The sequence below is a fragment of the Chrysemys picta genome, chromosome 8 (genome assembly GCF_011386835.1).
Source record: "Chrysemys picta bellii isolate R12L10 chromosome 8, ASM1138683v2, whole genome shotgun sequence".
Classification (NCBI taxonomy): domain Eukaryota; kingdom Metazoa; phylum Chordata; order Testudines; family Emydidae; genus Chrysemys; species Chrysemys picta.
In genome coordinates, this window is record NC_088798.1 from 81596384 (window position 1) to 81616963 (window position 20580).

General features: G+C 44.3%; 1 protein-coding gene across 5 annotated transcripts in view; it reads left to right on the plus strand.

Moving 5' to 3' along the window:
* LOC101935180 (rho GTPase-activating protein 7-like) overlaps window positions 1–20580 on the plus strand; it is a 199034-nt gene that overhangs the window by 101681 nt on the left and 76773 nt on the right. Inside the window, exon 1 of one of the 5 annotated variants that reach the window (XM_065554871.1) lies at window positions 16732–16859. The exons of 3 other annotated variants lie outside the window; for them this stretch is intronic. The gene's annotated coding sequence lies outside the window, so the exon portion shown is untranslated. Of the gene's footprint in view, window positions 1–16731; window positions 16886–20580 lie in introns of those variants that run through there. One more of the 5 variants, XM_065554872.1, reaches the window with a different exon arrangement.

Below are 20580 nucleotides of genomic sequence, written 5' to 3' on the forward strand. Positions count from 1 at the left end.
AAAGCAGATAGAGAAAGAGAAATCAGATAGGTAAATCAGTGGCTCACGCTGACAGGTTTGTACAGAACTTTCAAGTCAAATCCAAGCAATTAACAATGAATGAATAATGTTAGTTCTGCCCAAAGCATAAAATTGCTGCCAAAAGGGAAAGTAGTGAAGCCTTACTTCATCTGATGATAAAAGTGACATGCATGGGAGAATGACATTTTCTAAAAGGTTTATTTCTATAGATGGCTACTAAGGACTTAGAGCAGGAAACTCATTGCAAAGTGCTGACATTAGGGGATGGCTAATTTTCTGTGCTTGTCACCAATCCCAAATTCATTCTCTGGCATGACCTCCCCCAGCAATACCAAACTACTGGAAGATCTGCAAGCCAGTCTATTTATTGTTTCCTGCGCACGTGATTTCCAGGGGCATAGGACTTCCTAATGAAAGGGCAGAAAAACAGTAGGATTGGTATTGGCAGTGGCAGTGAGATAGATTTCTGATGTTTTCACTAGAGTGGCTAACATAAATGGTTTCTAAGAGAAACACATGCATATGCATAGATGTATCTAGGGGCCTGATTCTCCTTTCACTTATGATGGCTTTACCCCTGTGTTATTCCACTGATTTCAGTGGCATTACTGTTGATTTATGCCGGTGTAAGAGCAGAATCAGGACCCTGGTAATTAAAACTCAGCAAGTATTTTAAACAATAAATTAAACAACTCCTGAGCTGGAATAATTCTCATTGCAACTACTGAGAAAGTGAAGAAAGGGTGAAGAGGACCTTGGTGACACATAGAGGCAATATATTTCACAGTAAAAACAAATGACCAAAAACTCTGTTTTTCCACCAGAAATGGGTAGAAAAGAAGCTAACAACTTGCTGAAATAAACTGGTGTCCTAGCAGAAACAAGGCCTGATCTAAATTGTATTGAATCAATGGGAGTCTTTCAATTGATTTCAGGGGCTTTGAATCATTCCCATACTGACTCTCCCTTTATTTCATGGTTTGGAATTCCCAACCACTTGTGTTAAACTCAGGAACCTCTCTATGCAGGCTCAGCTGCTGATTGCAATTCGTACACCATCAAGCCCAAATAAATGACAGTGACTTGGGAGTATGTAGTGGGTAAATATTAAGGGCTCTTTCAGTAAGGATGTTGATCTCTATCTAATGGGACCACTGAACATTTCAACTCAGGCTGCGCCCAACAGTTGGGGCATGCAAAGTACAACCTGTGCAAAATCCAAACTGCTTCCAAAACCACAACACAAACGTAAACTGTCTATTATAAAGAGGAATAGAACACATGACGCCCACCTTTTGGCATGTTGTGGATTCACTCCAGCACCTGGCACATAAGTAACATTCCGAAGAGGAGGGCACAGAATGTTCAGGGAGAAGAATTCAGGTTTTTTCTTGTTTAGATGTTTTCAAACAACACGTGAACATCAGTGGAAGAATGACTAAAGTAACCATTCAAATTAGGAAACAGGAAATTGCCTTTATGAGAAATATCACTGGAACATTTGACCTAAAGGCTAGGTTGTGAAAAGCAGATCTGAAAAGCTTGTTGGTAAGTGCATTGCAGCAGATTGTCATGGTCATAGTTGTTAGTGGCAGCATGGATATATGATCCAAATGACTTAGGCTTTGTCTATACTACCAAGTTTTGTTGACAAAACTTATGTCGACACCCAAATGTGGACAAAACAAAATCGCCAAAGGGTGTTCACACTTGCTCCCTCTGTCGACAGATCATGTCCACATTGTGAGCACCCTCATCGACAGTGTGAGCAATGCGCCGTGGGTATGTATCCCACAGTGCAGTGTTGTGGGAAGGCGGAGCTGATCGCTGCGCATCTTTGGAGGATTCCCTCCAAGTTCTCTCACAGCCTCCTCAGCTGCTCTGAGTGGCATCATGAGTAGCTCTGTGAGCTCTCTGTGTTGAGGATTGTCAAGGCAGCACAGCAATCTCTCCTCCCCACATCCCTGCGACTGCAGTCTGCCTGCTGCTGTGTTCCTAGTGCAGGGCAGAATAGGAGCATTCCATGTTAATGATTTGCTATTTGTTCCCCAAATGGAGCAGCACACTCAGCTGTCAGATCAGGGGTGGGCAAACTACGGCCCATGGGCTGCATCCAGCCTGCCAGCCATTTTAATCCAGCCCTCGATCTCCCGCTGGGGAGCAGGGTCTCGGGCTTGCATTGCTCTGGTGCTCCAGCCAGGGAGCAGGGTCGGGGGCTGCTCCGCGCAGCTCCTGGAAACAGCGGCATGTCGCCCCCTCCGGCTCCTACATGTAGGTATAGCCAGGGCCGATGAGAAGTGGGGGAAGCTGGTACAAATTACCGGGGCCCGGTGGTCCGGAAGGGGGCCCAGGGCCTGGCTTCTCCCCCCTTTCCCCCCCCCCCCCCCCGTCGGCCCTGTTTAGCCGGTCCGCCCTTGCTGGGGGGGCCTGAAAAAATTCTGGGCCTGGTTTCCCTGGCTTCCCCCTCCTCTCATTGGCCCTGTTTAGCCGGTCCGCCCTTGCTGGGGGGCCCAAAAAGTTTTTTTCACCGGGGCCCGAACCCGATCTCGGTGGCCCTGGGTATAGCTAGGGGGCTCCACACACTGCCCCCGCTCTAAGCACTGCCCCCACAGCTCCCATTGGCCGGAAACCACGGCCAATGGGAGCTGCAGGGGCGGTGCCTGTGGATGGAGAAGTGCACAGAAGAGCTGCCTGGTTATGCCTCTGCTTAAGAACCAGAGGGAGGACATGCCGCCGCTTCCGGGAGCTGCTTGATGTAAGCTCTGCCTAGAGCCTGCACCCCGAGCCACCCCCCGGTGCCCCAACCCCCGGCTCTAGCCCTGATCCCCCTCCCGCCCTCCGAACCTCTTGGTCCCAGCCCGGAGCACCCTCCTACACCCCAAACCCCTCATCCTCAGCCCCATCCCAGAGCCTGCACCCCCAACCGGAGTCCTCACCTCACCCACCTGCCCCAGCCCGGAGCCCCCTCCTGCACTTTGAACTCCTCATTTCTGGCCCCACCCCAGAGCCCTGCACCACCAGCCAGAGCCCTCCCCCCTCCCACACCCCAACCCCAATTTTGTGAGCATTCATGGCCCACCATACAACTTCTATACCCAGATGTGGCCCTCGGGCCCAAAAGTTTGCCCACCCCTGTGTCAGATACTTCCCACAGCTTTGAAAGGAGAGGGGCAAATGCCTGTAGGGCATCAGAGATCAAAACACTGAGCAGAGCAATCAGGTCACGCATTGTGGGATACTGGCAGAAGCCAGTTCTGTCGACAAAACAAACAGCAGTGTCTACACTGGCTCTTTGTCGACAATAAAGGGAGGAGAAAACAAACAAATCTCTTGTAGGGGTGGTATTTTTTTGTCGCCGAAACCAGCCATTTTTCCTGACAAAAGTTGCATTGCAGTGTGTATGCTCTCACTGTTTTGTTGCCAAAAAACTTGGCAACAAAACTTGATATGTAGGCAAAGCCTTAGTGTCTTTCATCTGAAGATCTCAGAGCACATTACTAACATTATGGCCTTGGCTACACTGGCACTGTACAGCGCTGCAACTTGCTGCGCTCAGGGGTGTGAAAACGCCCCCCCCCCGAGCGCAGCGAGTACAGCGCTATAAAGCGCCAGTGTAATCAGAGCCTGCAGCGCTGCATGCTCGCTCGCAGCGCTGCAAACTACTCCCCTCGGAGAGGTGGAGTACATACAGCACTGCGACTACACTTGCGCTTCACAGTGTTGCCACGGCAGCGCTGGGAAGTCCCGAGTGTAGCCAAGGCCTAAGTAAGACTTACAACATGCCCTCCAAGTAGGCAAGTGGACAGATGGGGAAAACTGTGGCACAGAGAGGTCAAAGTATTTACCTAAAAGCTAGTCAATAGCAGATCTGGAGAGAAAACTCAGAGACCAAATTCACTGCTGAGGTTGTGCCTGGTTACAGCTGGAATGAAATTAGCTCTTGAGATCTAAGCTCAACCCTGCTCTTGATTTACTGTGTCATCCTCAGCAAACCACTGAATTTCCCTGTACCCCTTTTTATACATATGCTAAGCGAGTATAATGCTGACTGAAGTCAATTCAGTTGATCCTGTTTGGATCAGCAATATATAGGGTCCCTAGGCACTGCGGATGGCTCAGCCACTGATTCACTGTGTCCTTGGTATATCACTTAAAATACCTGCACATTATACATATGATACTATTTCATGGACTTGTGCTCACTTATGCCAGTGATCAGTTTAAGTGGAGGAGTCCTGGTTTCCCAGACTCCTGCTTTATAGCCCACACTGCCTACTTCTTAGTGTTTCCAAGCAAAGCCTGTCTCCAGGCAATAGTCCATTGCTAAAGTCTGTATCTTTGAGGAATAGGGTAAAAATTGAAATGACCAAAGTGATTTAGGAGCCCAAATCCCATTAAAATCCAGTGATCTTCAATGGAACTGAAGCCCCTTAAATCATGTAGGGACTTTCAGAAATGTTATCCTAGCTCTAGCCCTAGAGTCGGAGAGAGGTCCCGCAGGCCAAATTTAGGCTACTAGGTAAGACATTAAAGTTCAGGACCTCCATGGTAGTATTCTCTGAAAGGCTTCCAGTTCCACACACAGGGCTTGTTAGACAGGCAGAACTGCAGAATCTCAATGCATGGATGAGATGGTGGTGTTAAGAGGAGGGATTTGGGTTTATTAGGCACTGGGGAATCTTTTGGGAAAGGAGGAGCCTATATAGGAAGAATGGGCTTCACATAAACCAAAATGGAACCAGATTGCTGGCATATGAAATTAAAAATGTCTTTGAGGAGTTTTTAAACTAAGGGCTGAGGGAAAGCTGACATGTTCGAAGTAGCAGACAGTTTGGACAAAGAAATCGCTTAGGGGAGGATTTATTAAAGGAGATACTCTAGCCTAGTAACAAAGAGAGGCTAGAAGTTGATAAAGTACAGGTAGGTGCTGAAGAGAAACAGTCAAACAAAAAAGAGTCCCATTCAATTACATCACATGAAGGGCAGACAACTAAATATTGACAAATTTTATAAATGCTTCTATACAAATGCTAGAAATCTAAATACTAACATGGGTGAACTTGAGTGCATGGTATTAAATGAGGATATTGATATAATAGGCATCACAGAAACTTGGTGGAACGATGACAATCAATTGGACATAGTAATACCACGGTACACATTATATAGGAACAACAGAGTAGATCATGCTGTTGGGGAAGTGGCACTATATGTGAAAGAAAGCAGAGTCAAATATAGTAAAAATCTTAAATGAATCAAACTGTACCATAGGTTTCACAGTAGCAGCTGTGTTAGTCTGTATCCACAAAAAGAACAGGAGTATTTGTGGCACCTTAGAGACTAACAAATTTATTTGAGCATAAGCTTTCATGGGCTACAGCCCACTTCATCGGATGCATAGACTGGAACATACAGCAAGAAGATATTTATACACACAGAGAACATGAAAAGGTGGAAGTAGCCATACCAACTGTAAGAGGCCAATCAATTGAGATGAGCTATTATCAGCAGGAGAAAAAAGTTTTGAAGTGATAATCAAGGTGGCCCATAGAAGGTGTGAGGATACTTAACATGGGGAAATAGATTCAATTAGTGTAATGATCCAATCATTCCCAGTCTCTGTTCAAACCTAAGTTAATGGTATCTAATTTGCATATTAAATCAAGTTCACCAGTCTCTCTTTGGAGTCTGTTTTTGAAGCTTTTCTGTTGCAAAATTGCCACCTTCAAGTCTGTCACTGAGTGGTTAGAGAGGTTGAAGTGTTCTCCTACTGGTTTTTGAATGTTATGATTCCTGATGTCAGATTTGTGTCATTTATTCTTTCGCTAGGCTGTCCGGTTTGGCCAATGTACATGGCAGAGGGGCATTGCTGGCACATGATGGCATATATCACGTTGGTAGATGTGCAGGTGAACGAGCCCCTGATGGCATGGCTGATGTGATTAGGTCCTTTGATGGTGTCACTTGAATAGATATGTGGACAGAGTTGGCTGTGCCATACTGTACCATAGAATCTCCATAGATAGAAATTCTATGCTTCAGTAATAAGAGTAAGGAATATATTACCTACCACCTGATCAGGATGGTGATTGTGAAATGCTTGAGGAGATTAGAGAGGCTACAGAAATGGAAAACCCAATAATAATCGGGGATTTATACTATTTCCCTATTGACTGGGAACATGTCACCTCAGGACAGGATGCAGAGAGAAACTTTCTAGACACCATTAGTGGCTGCTTCTTGGAGCAGTTAGTCCTGGAACCCACATGGGAGAGGCAATCCTTGATTTAGTCCTAAGTGGTGCACAAGATCCAAGAGGTGAATATAGCTGAACCACACAGTAATAGCAACCACAATGAAATCATTGCATAAGATGTGAGAGAGATTCCCACAATCAAATTATTCTTTTTAGATGACAAATCTGAGGAAATGTCCCAGACTGAGGTGTCAGTAGAGGAGGTTTTGGAACAAATGGATAAATTAAACAGTAATAAGTCACCAGGACCAGATGGTATTCACCCAAGAGTTCTGAAGGATCTCAAATATGAAACTGCAGAACTACAAACTGTGGTATCTAACCTATCGCTTAAATCAGCATCTGAACCAGATGACTGGAGAATAGCTAATGTAACACCAATTTTTTAGAAAGGCTCCAGAGGTGACACTGGCAATTACAGTATAGATATATACAATATCCCTGCAATACATTGGGAAAGAGTCAACATGGCTTTTGTAAAGGGAAATCCTCCCTCATCAATCATTAGACTTCTTTGAGGGTGTCAACAAGCATGTGAACAAGGATGATCCAGTTGATATAGTGTGCTTGGACTTTCAGAAAGCCTTTGATAAAGTACCATAGCTAAGGCTCTTAAGAAAAGTAAGCAGTCGTGGGATAAGACGGAAGGTCCTCTCACAGATCACTAATGGATTAAAAGACAGGAAATAAAGGGTAGGAATAAATGATCAGTTTTCACAATGGAAAGAGGTGAATAGTGGGGTCCCCAAAGGATCTGTACTGGGACCTGTGCTGTTCAACATATTCACAAATGATCTGGGAAAAGGGACAAAGTTTGCAGACGATACAAAATTACTCAAGATACCTAAATCCAAAGCACTCTGCAAAGAGTTACAGAACTGGGTGACTGGGCAACAAAATGGAAAATGAAATTCAATGTTGATAAATCCAAAGTTAATGCACATTGGAAAAAATAATCCCAACTATACATACAAAATGATGGGTTCTAAATTAGCTGTTATTACTCAGGAAAGAGATCTTGGAGTTGCTGTGGACAGATCTCTGGAAACATCTGCTCAATGTCCAGTGGCAGTCAAAAAAAGCTACCAGAATGTTAGGAACCATTAGGAAATAATAAAACAGAAAATATGTGTTTCTATCTATAAATTCATGGTGCACCCACACCTTGAATACTATGTGCAGTTCTGGTCATCCCATTGCAAAAAATATATATTAGAAATGGAAAAGGTATAGAGAAGGGTGACAAAAATGATTAGGGGTATGGAACAGCTTCCATACTAGGAGAGATTTAAAAAACTGGGATTTTTCAGGTTTCAACACAGACAGCTAAGGCGGGGGGAGGGGAAATATGATAGAGGTCTATAAAATCATTAATGGTGTGGAGAAAGTGAATAGGGAACTGTTATTTACCCCCTCCACACAGCACAAGAACCAGGGGTCACCCAATGAAATTAATAAACAGCAGGCTTTAAAGAAACAGAAGGAAGTACTTCTTCACACAAGAAACAATCAGCCTATTGAACTCATTGCCAGGGGGTTGTTGGGAAGATCAAAAATATAACTGAGTTCAAAAAAGAATTAGATAAATTCATGGATGATAGGTCCATCAATGACTATTAGCCAAGATGGTCAGGGATTCAACCCCATGCTTCGGGTGTCCCTAAACTTCAGATTGCCAGAAGCTGGGACTGGATGATGGGATGCTTCATTTCCTCTGGCCACTCTCAGAAGACAGAATAGTGAGCTAGATGGGCCATTGGTCTGCCCCAGCATGGCTGTTCTTATGTTATGGTATCTCCAGATTTTGAATCACAGATACTCTGAATTATTGAGCCTCTCTCTTTTTGCTGATACAGATGGTGTAAGAGCTTGCAACACACTCACTATTCACATATTTAATTTGCAGGGGAGAATACATCTCAAAGTGAAAACTATTCAGTGTGCAAATCGGTCTATTTAGATTTGTTCTTCACCAAAACCGTAGCTAACAAATCGCCATACTAAAATGAATGACAATATCATATTTTTCTGAGGCGAGATTTTGGAAGAGATTTTGGAAGTTCTGTCTTTGCTGTTGCAATTACCTGTACCTACTGTACATAGACAAGACAAGAAACTGAGCACAGAATGGAATAATACTGATTGAAGAAAGGTCTTCAAAGTGAATAAATGACTGAGGAAGAGGTTTGTATGGGAAAAATTCAACATCACTGCATAGTGGTGATCAGTGATTTTAAAGAGATCCTGATATTTTTTTTCTGGGATCTGTTTGTATAATAAGGAATATTATTTCTGTTCTACTTTGCTGGAAGTCTAATGTGTAATAATGTGGTTAATACACATGTCTTAATTTTGTAGGACTTGCCCATTAGATTCTAGGTGCAAATCCTGTTTAATATCAAACAGATCAGAGGCTTAAAAAAGCAGCATGGATTTGACCATAACTTCTAAGGTCCTTTCTCAGGTAAAACAAACATAACTATATAATCACTTCCTTCCTTTAACATGTTTCAGAGTGGTAGCCGTGTTAGTCTGTATCAGCAAAAAGAACAAGGAGTACTTGTGGTACCTTAGAGACTAACAAATTTATTTGAGCATAAGCTTTCGTGGGCTAAAACCCACTTCATGGGATGCATGCAGTGGAAAATACAGTAGGAAGATATATATACACAGAGAACATGAAAAAAGGGTGTTGCCATACCAACTATAACAATTAGTTATAGTTAATCGATTAGTCTCGTTATAATTAATTGATTAGTCTCATTATAGTTGGTATGGCAACACCCATTTTTTCATGTTCTCTGTGTTACGCAACTTCAGCTACGTGAATAACGTAGCTGAAGTCGACGTACTTAGATTGACTTACTGTGGTGTCTTCACCGCAGTGAGTTGACTGCTGCCGCTCCCCTGGCGACTCTGCTTCCGCCTCTCGCCGAGCTGGAGTACAGGAGTCGACGGGATAACGCTTGAGGATTGATTTATCACATCTAGACTGGACGCAATAAATCGATCTCCGCTGGATTGATCGCTGCCCCCCCCCCCCGATCCGGCCAGTAGTGAAGACATACCCTAAGGTGCCACAAGTACTCCTCATTCTTATTCCTTTAAAGTGTTCCTTACAATCTCACCTTACAGGAAACAAACTCTCTTAGAGTAGATTAGCACTGACAATTACATTAGCAATGATAGGGCCAGCTTCTTCCGCCCTAGCTCATATAAAGTAGTGCTGTACGACGCCACCAGTCCCACTGACATTTATGGGACTAACTGTAGAGTAATGAAGTACAACCTAAAGTGAACAAGATTGACAGAATCTGACTCGATTCTATCTGAGTTCAATACATTCATTTGTGCGGTGGAAATCAGGAGAACTGGAGTGAAATCCTGACCTCAGTTAAGTCAAAACTACCACTGATCTCAACTGGGATCAAGATTTCACCTTTGTGTTCCAGTCATCTCTGCATCTGTGCAGCTTTGGTCAAGTGTCTTGGGCCCAAATTTCAAAAACATCCTCAGATTTGGGGAACGTCTATTTATGTGTCTCGGTGTTATGAGCTCTAAATTCTCTGTGCTGCTATTTTCCTATCTGTAAAAGGGCTATTAAAGCTTACCTACCACACTGAGGTGTTGTGAGGCTTACTTCACTAGTATTTGTAAAGCTTTTTGAGATCTATGGATAGAAAGCACTATAGAAATACAAGGTATTGCCACAACTAAATTAGAGACAAATACTCCAGCTACTACAAAGCCTCAAAACAATGAGCCACTAATGTCCCAGGTGAAGTGAATGGGAAAAGAGAGGCACCAAAATGAAGCTATTTGATTTCAGTCAGTTTTTTTTTTTAATTTGCATCTTTTTCATTGCATTTTTAATGAGACAAATAATGTTAGATTTCAGCTACAGTCTGTCACCCCGGGTATGTTACACAGCCGTAACAAGAATCTCTGCCGAAATGCTTTATAAAAAAGTTTCACTAACATGAAATAAAAATATCTGGTATATACTAAACATTCATTCTGACTCATGTTATCCTTTAACATTTAAGGTCAAACAATTCTAATAAGAGGAATAAAGATAAGGGGTACACAGAGTCAGCTGCAACATGGAACCAAATCTCTCTAGGAAGGCCTTTCCATTTTGGTTTTGTTTTTAAGATAGTCCACAGCTCCCAGCCAAGTAGGTTTTTCACCCTGAATAATGCAAACTTTGGGCCAAATTCTGCTTCCTATCACACTGGTGTAAATCTGGGATAAGGCTCCAATTTTGCCAAGATTTACACACACCTTTAATTTTAAACATAGTGAGCTCAATGGGGCACATGTATGTCTTAGCAGGATCACAGTCTGTGTCCATGGAATGGACTTCAACTGCCTCCACTGGTGTTACACTGGATTTTGGATCATGTAGCTGAGATCAGAATTTGGCTCAGTGCATGCGGCTACCTCTATGGCCCCAGAGATTAAAACCAAGAGGGATTTTTTTCTAGTAAATTGATCATTTCGAAATTCTTCCAGTTTTTTCCTTTTGCCTTGAAATATGTCTCTCGCTGCTGCCAAAGAAAACACCTATTAGGTTTCGTAATGAGTTTATTCTACTGTTGAACTGATACTTCAACCTGCACGGCTAAAGTAGCTGTTATTTATTGCAGCTGATGAGGTGGGTTTATCTCGAGTGAAGAGTTTGGATAAATCACAAATTCCTATCTTTAACATTTCCTCAACTTATGTCCTTATCTGGTTTAGCTCACTCCCTAAAGCCCATGCCCTTATGATTCAAGTGAGATTAGTCTATACTTAAGGTATGATCTGAGCATGCTGGAAAGGGGATCTTATCATAATGTGACATTTAAATTCTATTGACTTGGCATGAGAGAATGTTAAAAATGTACTTAAAAGAAGATCAGAGGATTGGCAGCAGGATACAGTCATTTACTTTAAGGTCACTGCTTTGAATCTGGCCCATGCAGGAAATTTGTCTTATCTGCCAAATGTTTTGATGGCTGATATGAACTGAGCTGTAGCTTCAGTCCAATTGCTAATGGACTGGTGTGTCACCATCGCAAATACCACAGTGACAATTGGCACCCTTTGGTCTAATTCTCTTCCCTCAGGATGTAAGCCCCTAGAACTGCAATCAGTATGGCTATTTTTCATATCCCCAGGTGGGAGAATCTCTGCCTGATTGTCTGTGGATAAATAGAAGGTGGCAGTTTCATATCGACAATCTGACCCCCGGACCAGGGTCGGCTCCAGGCACCAGCAGAGCAAGCACGTGTCTGGGGCGGCACATGCTAAGGGGTGGCATTCTGTCCATTCTTGGGGCGGCAGAGTCCAGGCAGCTTTTTTTTTTTTTTTTTGCGTTTCGGCAGTTCGGGCGGCGGGAGTCCAAGCGGTTTTTTGTTTTTGTTTTTGCTTGGGGCAGCAAAAATGGTAGAGCCGGCCCTGCCCCAGACACGAAAACTATATTCACTTTATAAAATGTTTAGATTTATGTTAAGTGCTTAAAACACTCTGTCTTTTGCTTGGCGATCACATGGTATTTCTGGTGTGTAGGCTGAGGAGCTGTCCCTATACTAGAGCTCTTTCTGCTAATACTGAGAACTTGGAAAAGCCCAAAGAGCCAAGCCTCCTCTTCTTGAGATGGGAGATGCTGCTGCTTTGCTACACAGCTCTTGGCTAAACCCCTCCACATTCATTCTCTGCTAGCAAGATGGGGAAGGGAGAGCAAAACTAGAACTGCCTGGAAAGTACAGGAACTGGTGCTGTGCTGTGCTCCCAGCAAAGCCATGGCATACCAGGTTTAGGGGGGAAGAGCCATTTTCCCACTGTTTGGTCTGGGGCCAGCAGGTCAATTTTTTCTTTCCTGTGCTCCAGGGTTTGAGATTCATGGCACAGCTCTTTCAAAGCTATCTGAGCAGCTGATTTAACCGTGAGACCTTTGTGGATGAACAAGTCTATGTATAATTACACAAAAAAGCTATGTTAAAAGAACATAGGTTGCAAAGTAAAACCCTCAGAAAGTTAGAAAATGCCCGATTTATGGTCGCAAAAACCCAGGTTTGTTTATTTATGTATTTATTTTGAAGAAAATGATAAAAAAAAGTTCTGTTATGTGCAACTTTACATCCTGCGCCCAACCCCTCCCCCCCAAAAAAACACACATCACCAATAGGGTCTGAACCCTCACGTCTAGCACTGTAGTTTGAGCTCTAGCACAGTGGCTCTCAAACTTTTTAACTAGTGACCCCTTTCACATAGCAAGCTTCAGAGTGTGACCCCCTTATAAATTAAAAACACTTTTAAAATATATTTAACACAATTATAAATGCCGGAGGCAAAGCGGGGTTTGGGGTGGAGGTTGACAGCTCATGACCCCCCAAGTAATAACCTCACTACCCCCTGCGGGATCCCAGCCTCCAGTTTGAGAACCCCTGATTTAGCACTAATAGCACCAGCAAGTAGCAGAAGAAGGCTATTATCTCAGAGCAGTAAGGGTTGCTGGGTCTAGGATATGGTCTGAGGGTAGCACAGCTGAACCTGGCTCTCTCTCTTCCCCACACCCAGAGTTGGGGAAGCTCCTGCCCCAGGTGTTGCCCCACAGAGGGGATTGGCTGGAGAGTGGTTGCTGGGAGTCTCTTACTATCTCTTTCTCTCTCCTTGCCTGAGATCTGAGGGAGCTCCTGCCCTATGTGAGACGAAAGGGGGTGGTGGTTAACGGGCCACTAAAGCCACGTGCTGGGTCTGTTGGTGAGCAGGGAGAGGAACCTGGCCTGACTCTTTCCTCAGCACATGTCCTGCCAACACCCCCAAGTACCTAGTATAGCGTGTGCTGCTGCTTTGGCAGTGGCCTCAGAATGTTCAGTGTTTTGGGCAGGTTGTCAAAATTTCCCTGAGGAATGCAAGTCGGAGAAGGGAATTAGTGATTTTAAACTGTTTCTATCTCAGTCAGTTCTGCATAGAATTTCATGGGACAAAGAAAAGGCATTTCTGTAGCCTAAGGGGATTCCACCGACCCCATATCAAAGGTTTGCTGCAAACAATAGAGGTTTGACAGCTCCTCAAAGAAGCTTGCAGGAATGCTTTATGGTGGAAAGTATGAGGCAACCGTCATATACCAGCTCTCCCATAATATCTGTGAGACTTCTCCCAATATCCAAGAGCATTTCAACCAGAAGCAAATAGCTTTTGGGAGGGGAGGGAGTTTAAATCTATTCCTTATCCTGGGAATCAATGAGAAGCTTTGCTGGGCATGCTCAGCATGAGCACTGTGATTTTAAAATATAATTGTTGGAGCTTCCCCCCCCTTACTGATCCCTCCTCCATGAACTAAGATGGAGCTTAATGCTGTAGATGATGTAGGCACATACAGCTCTTCCTCCTAATGTTCAGTTTATCAGGAACTGGGCTATTACCAGGAACCTCTTGTGGAACAGATCACCCTATGGTAATTACTTTTGGGACTGACTGCTCCATTATAAGCGACTCCCCTTTCCCTATTAAATAATTAGAGACCTATTTCTAATCCCTTAAATATATGATAGCATTAAGGAAAAAATCTCAATGAGGTTATTCATGTAGTGAACATCATAGAAATATGTATTTTAAATATCAGAAGTCATGGGCATTGTCAATACCCCCAAATAACCTTTACTTTTGGAGTACTTGCAAGAATAAGGCATGGAATATGAAATAAATGGTTTTGCATTGAGGAATTGACTTGCTTCTAGAGTCTAGAAATTCCAGAGTCTACTCTGGTAACTCAAGCAACCTGACTCCAATTTTAAAAAGTCTCTGTTTTTTAATTTGAAAAGACTTGGGAGCAGTGATAATGCTTGACCTTTGCAACCAAAGCTATTGGAATATTGTAGAAAAGAATATGAAGTTTCCCTGGTGAAGGTCTGATCTCTTCCTAAGGATTTATTTGCAATTATTTGCACATTGCAATAGTCTTATGTATTTGCTCAATTCCTCATATTGCTGTGGTGTTACTGTCTCTGTAAGTGCCATGAGAGATGCACTGAGGTAAAATCAACTCAGCAAAGCAACAGCTGAACGTTATCAGGCAGCTTAGAGCTGGGTATTCTGTCTTCCACTCTTCAGCTCATTAAGAGACTGGGCACTGAAAAGTCATATGCCTGTTTGCAAGGTGTGTTGACTCCATAGCACTCTTTTCCCTGATGATTTATGTACTGGCTGGTCCAGAAAAGAACTGCGTCCCCTACCCTGGAGATAGGCGAGGGTCCATGTAGTGGTTACTATGGGGAAGGCCAGGGGGGTTCAGGGCATAGAGAGCCCCAGACACTGTGCAAACAGAGGAAGGGACGAAAAGCCCTCTTGGGCAGGACTAGGTAACCAGAGTTCATGTGGGAAAAGAGAAAAGGACTAGACAGTATTAAGACAATGGCTAACTTCTGCCCCTAGTTTTACCTGTGTAATCCCAGTGCAGTCAATTTGGGTTGTGCTGGTGTAACTAAGAGTGGAATTTGGCCCTGTGTGTGAAAGTGCCTGGTTTCTAACTGAAAGTTTATCTCGTAGTCTGATTTTCAGCACCTGCCGCTCATTCAGGACTAGCTTGCTGTCCTTAATGACAACCTTATATATGGGTTCACTTAGGTTCTAATAAGGATACCTCATTTAGATTGCATACAAGTACTTTTGCAGCTGCTAACTCACCATGCTGGGTAAAGAGGTTAGGAATGCATCAGTTTATATTGTCAGCCCTGGGTGGCAGGGCTCAGGTTATAGGCCCCCTGCTTGGGGGTTGGGTTTTGGCTTTGCCTCTCTCCCACCTGGGGCAGTAGGGCTCAGGCAGGCTCAGGTTTCAATCTCCCATCCTGGGATCCTGTAGTAATTTTTATTGTCAGAAGGGGGTCATGGTGCAGTGAAGTTTGAGAACCCCTGTTCTACATGAAAGCTTACATGTAGCAGGAACTAGCCCAGGGATTGGCAACCTTTGGCATGTGGCCCGCCAGGGTAAGCCCCCTGGCGGGCCAGGCCGGGCCGGGCCGGTTTGTTTACCGGCAAGTTTGGCTGATCACAGCTCCCACTGGCTGCGGTTTGCCATTCCAGGCCAATGGGGGCTGTGGGAAGCAGTGGCCAGCACATTCCTCGGCCCATGCTGCTTCCTGCAGCCCCCATTGGCCTGAAGCAGCGAACCGCAGCCAGTGGGAGCCGCGGGCCGTGGGCCAAAGGTTGCCGATCCCTGAACTAGCCAATTGTTTTATGACTCTAAAACTGTGCAGCCATCAACTCTCCAGTGTGTCTCTTTTTAGTATTTACTACTGTAGGTGTAACTCACACACCTCCTGGCTGTGGTGTTCTGTCCCATCTAGTGGCACCGAGACCACTATGAATCTGCTCTACAGCTTTAGCTAAGGGCCAGTTGGCCTTTAGCTCATGCAGTAGAGGCTCATGCACTGAGGTCCTAGGTTCAATTGCCCCTGCTGATGACTGGGGTCTGTTAGCATTACAAGTGGGGGCTTGTCTGGGATTTCAGCTGGGCAGTGTTTGAAGCTCGGGATTTATGTAACCCACACACCGTGTGGTGTTCTGTCCCATCTAGTAGCACCAAGACCACTTAGAGAGAGAGAGATTAAGGCCTTGGCTACACTCGTGGATTCACAGCGCTGCCGCCAGCGCTGCAAGAACTCCACCTCTCCGAGGGGAGTAGCTTGCAGCGCTGTGAGCGAGCGTGCAGCGCTGCAGGCGCTGATTACACTGGCGCTTTGCAGCGCTGCACTCGCTGCGCTCAGGGGGGTGTTTTTTCACACCCCTGGGCGCAGCAAGTGCAGCGCTGTGAATTGCCAGTGTAGCCAAGGCCAAAATGAGTCTGCTTAACAGCCTTAGCTAACAGCTAGTTGGCTTTTGGCTCATGCACTAAGCTCTAGAGGTCCCAGGTTCAATCCTGCTCACCAACAACTGGGGTCTGTCAGCGTTACATAGGCAGCCACCAAATTTGAAAACACAGGCTGATGTTTTTAAATAAGGCAAGGAAAATCCCAAAATCACAGAAGCCATGGGTGTGAAGCTGTGAGAGGTTTTCAGCTGTACATAATAAGATACCTTATACTGCTGTAGACCATTTCATTCAAGGATTTCCAGGTGCTTCACAGTCAATTAAGTCTCTCCTCATGCCTCTGAAGAAGGTAATTGTTATTCCTCCCCTATTTTACAGAAACCAAGAAACAGAGAGGCTGACTTACCGAGTATTCACAGTGAGCTAGCAGCAAGAACAGAGACTAGAACTAGAATAGAGACTAGATGGTTTTATGGCCTGCAGCGTGCAGGGGGTCAGACCAGATGATCATAATGGTCCCTTCTGACCTTAAAGTCTATGAGTCTATGAGTCCTGATGTGTGCAGGCCTGTGCTCTAACCCCTAGGCTGAAGTCCCTCACGTGCAAGTTTTCCTTAGGAATCTTAAGAACAGGGTTTTTTTTTGTTTTGTTTTTTAAATCATTCTTTTAATTTCACTTTTGCTGTTGCTTGTCAAAACTCTGAGCAGCAGCCACTGAGGTATCTGTCTGCACACTGAGGAAAACAGCACTGCAGGAGTTCCTGTTGGAAAAGTTGTCACAATCAAGGTGAATTGGAAACAATTCAGTGCAAGGTTAGAGCAGTATCTGCAGAATTTAAGCTCACTAATTTGCAAAGCAAAATGTCCTACTTGCCCATGGTAAAGTAGGTAAGAGGATTTTTCAACCCTTGTCTAAAGGTGAAGAGTAATAGCAGGATGTAGAGAGGGGAAATTCTCTGGGGAGAGGTGGGTCTCAGGGTAGTTTTGCAGCTGTTGCCAGTCTGGGCCTTTTCCACTTTTATTAAGGAAGTAATAAGGCAGAATGTTTCTCTGGGTTGGGGGAGGGGATTGGTTGAGGCTGGATGGCTCATGTGACTACAAATAGGGGAAGGGTTGGTACTGGATTCACATGCCACTGGATGTGACTGACTAGTGGGGGAGGAGAGTGGGTGATATGACTGGTCATGTGCAGACTCCCCCAGCTTTCCAGCCTCTACCTTCATCACACGGTTCCCCATGGCTTCCTACCAGAGTTGTCTTGGCTCTTACTGTGTCTACTCCACGCTACAGAAGAGAGCCTGGGAAAAGGACTTTACAGCATGTTCCTAGTGGTTGCTGAGATTTACCCCATGGTTTGCTGTGTTTTGCCTTCTTAGGTGTTATGTCTTTTCTGGCATTTCCTGCATCCTGATAGCTGTCCAGCTCCCATTGTCCTAAGCCTCGGTGGCAAGCCGCATTCTGCAGACCTTTGGGATTGGAGGCACGGTAGACCCCTATTGATGATTCTTAGGATATAGAATGTGAGAGTGTGTGAACTCACATCAACTGACAATGTTTTCACAGCCCCTGCCAACTGATACAACTGTGTGTTTTATGCAGTTTTGTTCTGAGCAGACAGATTGGATCCAATATCCTTGCTCCAGTCCTGTCCGTCCACCCCCCCCATATCTCTGCAGCAGTTGAGATCCCCATCCACGCTTGCGTCCCTCTCTTGTTCATTGACCCAAATACAAGTATGCACTTGTAGTGTAGCTGCTGGGCCACTTGTCCTAGCAGCGCAAGTCTGCCTCTGTTCTGGGCAGTCAGTTTCCTTTTAAAGCGTTTTCTCTGCCTTGTGCCATTGCAAAATCCAGACACACAGTCTCCTGACCCAGAGAGAATTTCAAAGGGACCTGCTCTTTTCGAAACATTGGCTTCCTGTTCTGTCTCTTTAAAATATTTGTCATGACTTTGTCTTCCGATTCTTTATCCACCCACTTGCTGGCAAAGGAATTCACTTCCCCAAAGGGACACCTCCCTTTCATGACCACTGCTGTGCAGCAATCAGTGAGTCCAAAGAAAGAGCTGAATTCCTCTGCACTTCAGGAAATAAACTTGTGAAACCTTTGAACTTCCTGAGTTTGGGGAATGTGTTTACACATTTTATTTTAAAGTCTGTCTTCCCAAGAGAGTGAGAGATGGCAGTGTAGTTCAGGGGACAGGACCTGATGTTGGGAGGTGGCAGAGAAGGAGCTTGCTAAAATGACACTGGTCAAAAATTCTTTTGACGCATCCATCTCAGTCAAAATACTTACCAAGTATGGTCACAAGGACTTACACAGCACTTATGCAACTTTCCTACCACTTCTTTATGCATGAGGCTATGAGTACAGTGTATTAACTTGACAAGGGCAAGAGAGCACTACAGTGTGTGTAAGAGCCAGCTTTGCATTTCTGAAAGGAATTCAGCTGCAGTGCGGAAAAACCCTTTGCATCGCATGCTACATAAGGCATTTCTGCAGAAGCCAATGCCTAGCATTGATAGACAGTCCGGTCCAGTGAAGAGGACACTAGAGTGGAATTTGAGAGACTTGAGTTCTAATCCTGGCTCTTCCGGTGACCTGCTGTGTGGCCTTGTGCTAGTTATTTCACTTCTGTGCGTGTTTCTGGTGTCACGCTTTGCCCCTCTGCTCTACTTGGAATGTAAGGAGGTTGTGGCTGTCTAGTACAATGGAATCCCAGCCTCTAGTGTGGCCTCTAGATGTTACCATAATACAAATAATTAATATAATCTGATATCAGTCACTATAGGACAATTATTGCGTAATGCCCACAGTGTGCTATGGTCTGTCAATGCATACAGCAAGACAAGCCCCTGCCCTGAAGAGCTTGCATAATTGATTTGATTTATAAGAATATAACAGCACTTATCCCTCTGGGATTCCTTAATTGACTTTCCCTAATGCATATACAATGTTTTTTTCTCAAAAGTAGGAATGTTTGGAGAACAAGCTCTGAGCAGAATAAACCTTAGTCTCTTTCTTTCGTTAGAAGCGAAGGGCTGGAAGGAAACCAATTGCAGCACAATTGTCCCTTGACCTAGTTATGTCAAGGATGTGTAGACGTGACCTATCTGTTCAATAATTGGACTAAAGCTGCAAGTCCCAGGCTTTAGCCCAGCTAGAGAGCACAGATTAAAAATACTGTCTGCCCCATCCATAGTACAATTTGCAGCTGTGTTGTAAACAGACTATGGAACACCCCTGTTCCAAACTGGAGACACATGTAGCATATACACAAATTCAACTACCTTCTCTAAGTGGACAATTCATAGATTTGTCTCTCTGCTCCAGCCTGTCCAAACTAACAATGTCAGCCTGTGTCTCTGACATCTCCTCATGGATGCCTAGCTGACAGCTCAAGCTCAACATGGCTAAAACAGAGATCCTACTTTTTTCCTCCCCAAGCTCTCCCCACTGCCTCCTTTCTTGATCACTATGGACAATGCCATCATCCTGTGTGTCAAGCAGTCCAGTAACTGGATGTCCTCTTCAACTCAGACCTCTCTCTAGGTCCTCACATCCAGGGTATGTTTAAATCTTGCAGAATCTTCTGCATAACTTCTCTAAGATACGACTTTTCCTGGCTATTCACACAGCTAAAACTCTCATCCATGCTTTCATCTTGATTACTGCAGCATCCTTCCCTCTGGCCTCGACAATCTTAATCTGTTCACGTCCATTCAGAATGCTGCTGAAAAGATCATTTTTTCTAGCCATGGTTGCTTTAACCATGTTGCCCCTTTCTTTGCATCCTTCCACTGGCTCTTCCTTCTCTATTGCATAAGAAATAAGCTATTGTCTTCATTTTTTCATATTGCCTTCATGGTCAACCCCTGCCCTACTATCTTCTCTCATTCAGAATTGAAAGGTCAACTTTTACGTCTGATCAGCCCACAACATCTGCCTCATCACCCTCTTATTCAATTCTCATGCTGCCCCTCATGCTTGGGAGAAGCTCCTCATAAACATCTGCAAAACTAACTCATTATCATACTTTAAACTACTTTGCTATGAAGCCTACCAAAAAATTTGTCCCTTGCCTGTGGCACTTACTCCTCCTCTTTTGTATCAAATAGCTCCAATGTGGTGGGGATACGGAAGGTGGTAAGTGGGGAGCATTTTTCAGTGTCTTCTTTAGGCCTCATCACTTTTGCTTAAGTGCAACTGATGGAGCTATGGTAACTTCATTTAAAAAGCTACTGAGGATACTTGTACACGTAGATAGGTAGAAGTCCATCCATTTGTTATATGAATTGCAATAAATAATGTGGAGACTGCCTTCTAAATGTAAATGTACACATTAACATAATTTAAACTCCTATCTGAGTTAAGAAAAAAGCAACAAAAGTGAACAGGGGCATGAACGGGCTGACTTTTTGTGGAAAATTAATGTGTATAGCTGGACTAAAAGGTTTCTACAGCTGGGGAGAAGCTCTTGGGGGCAGGGGCTGTCTTTATTCTGCATTT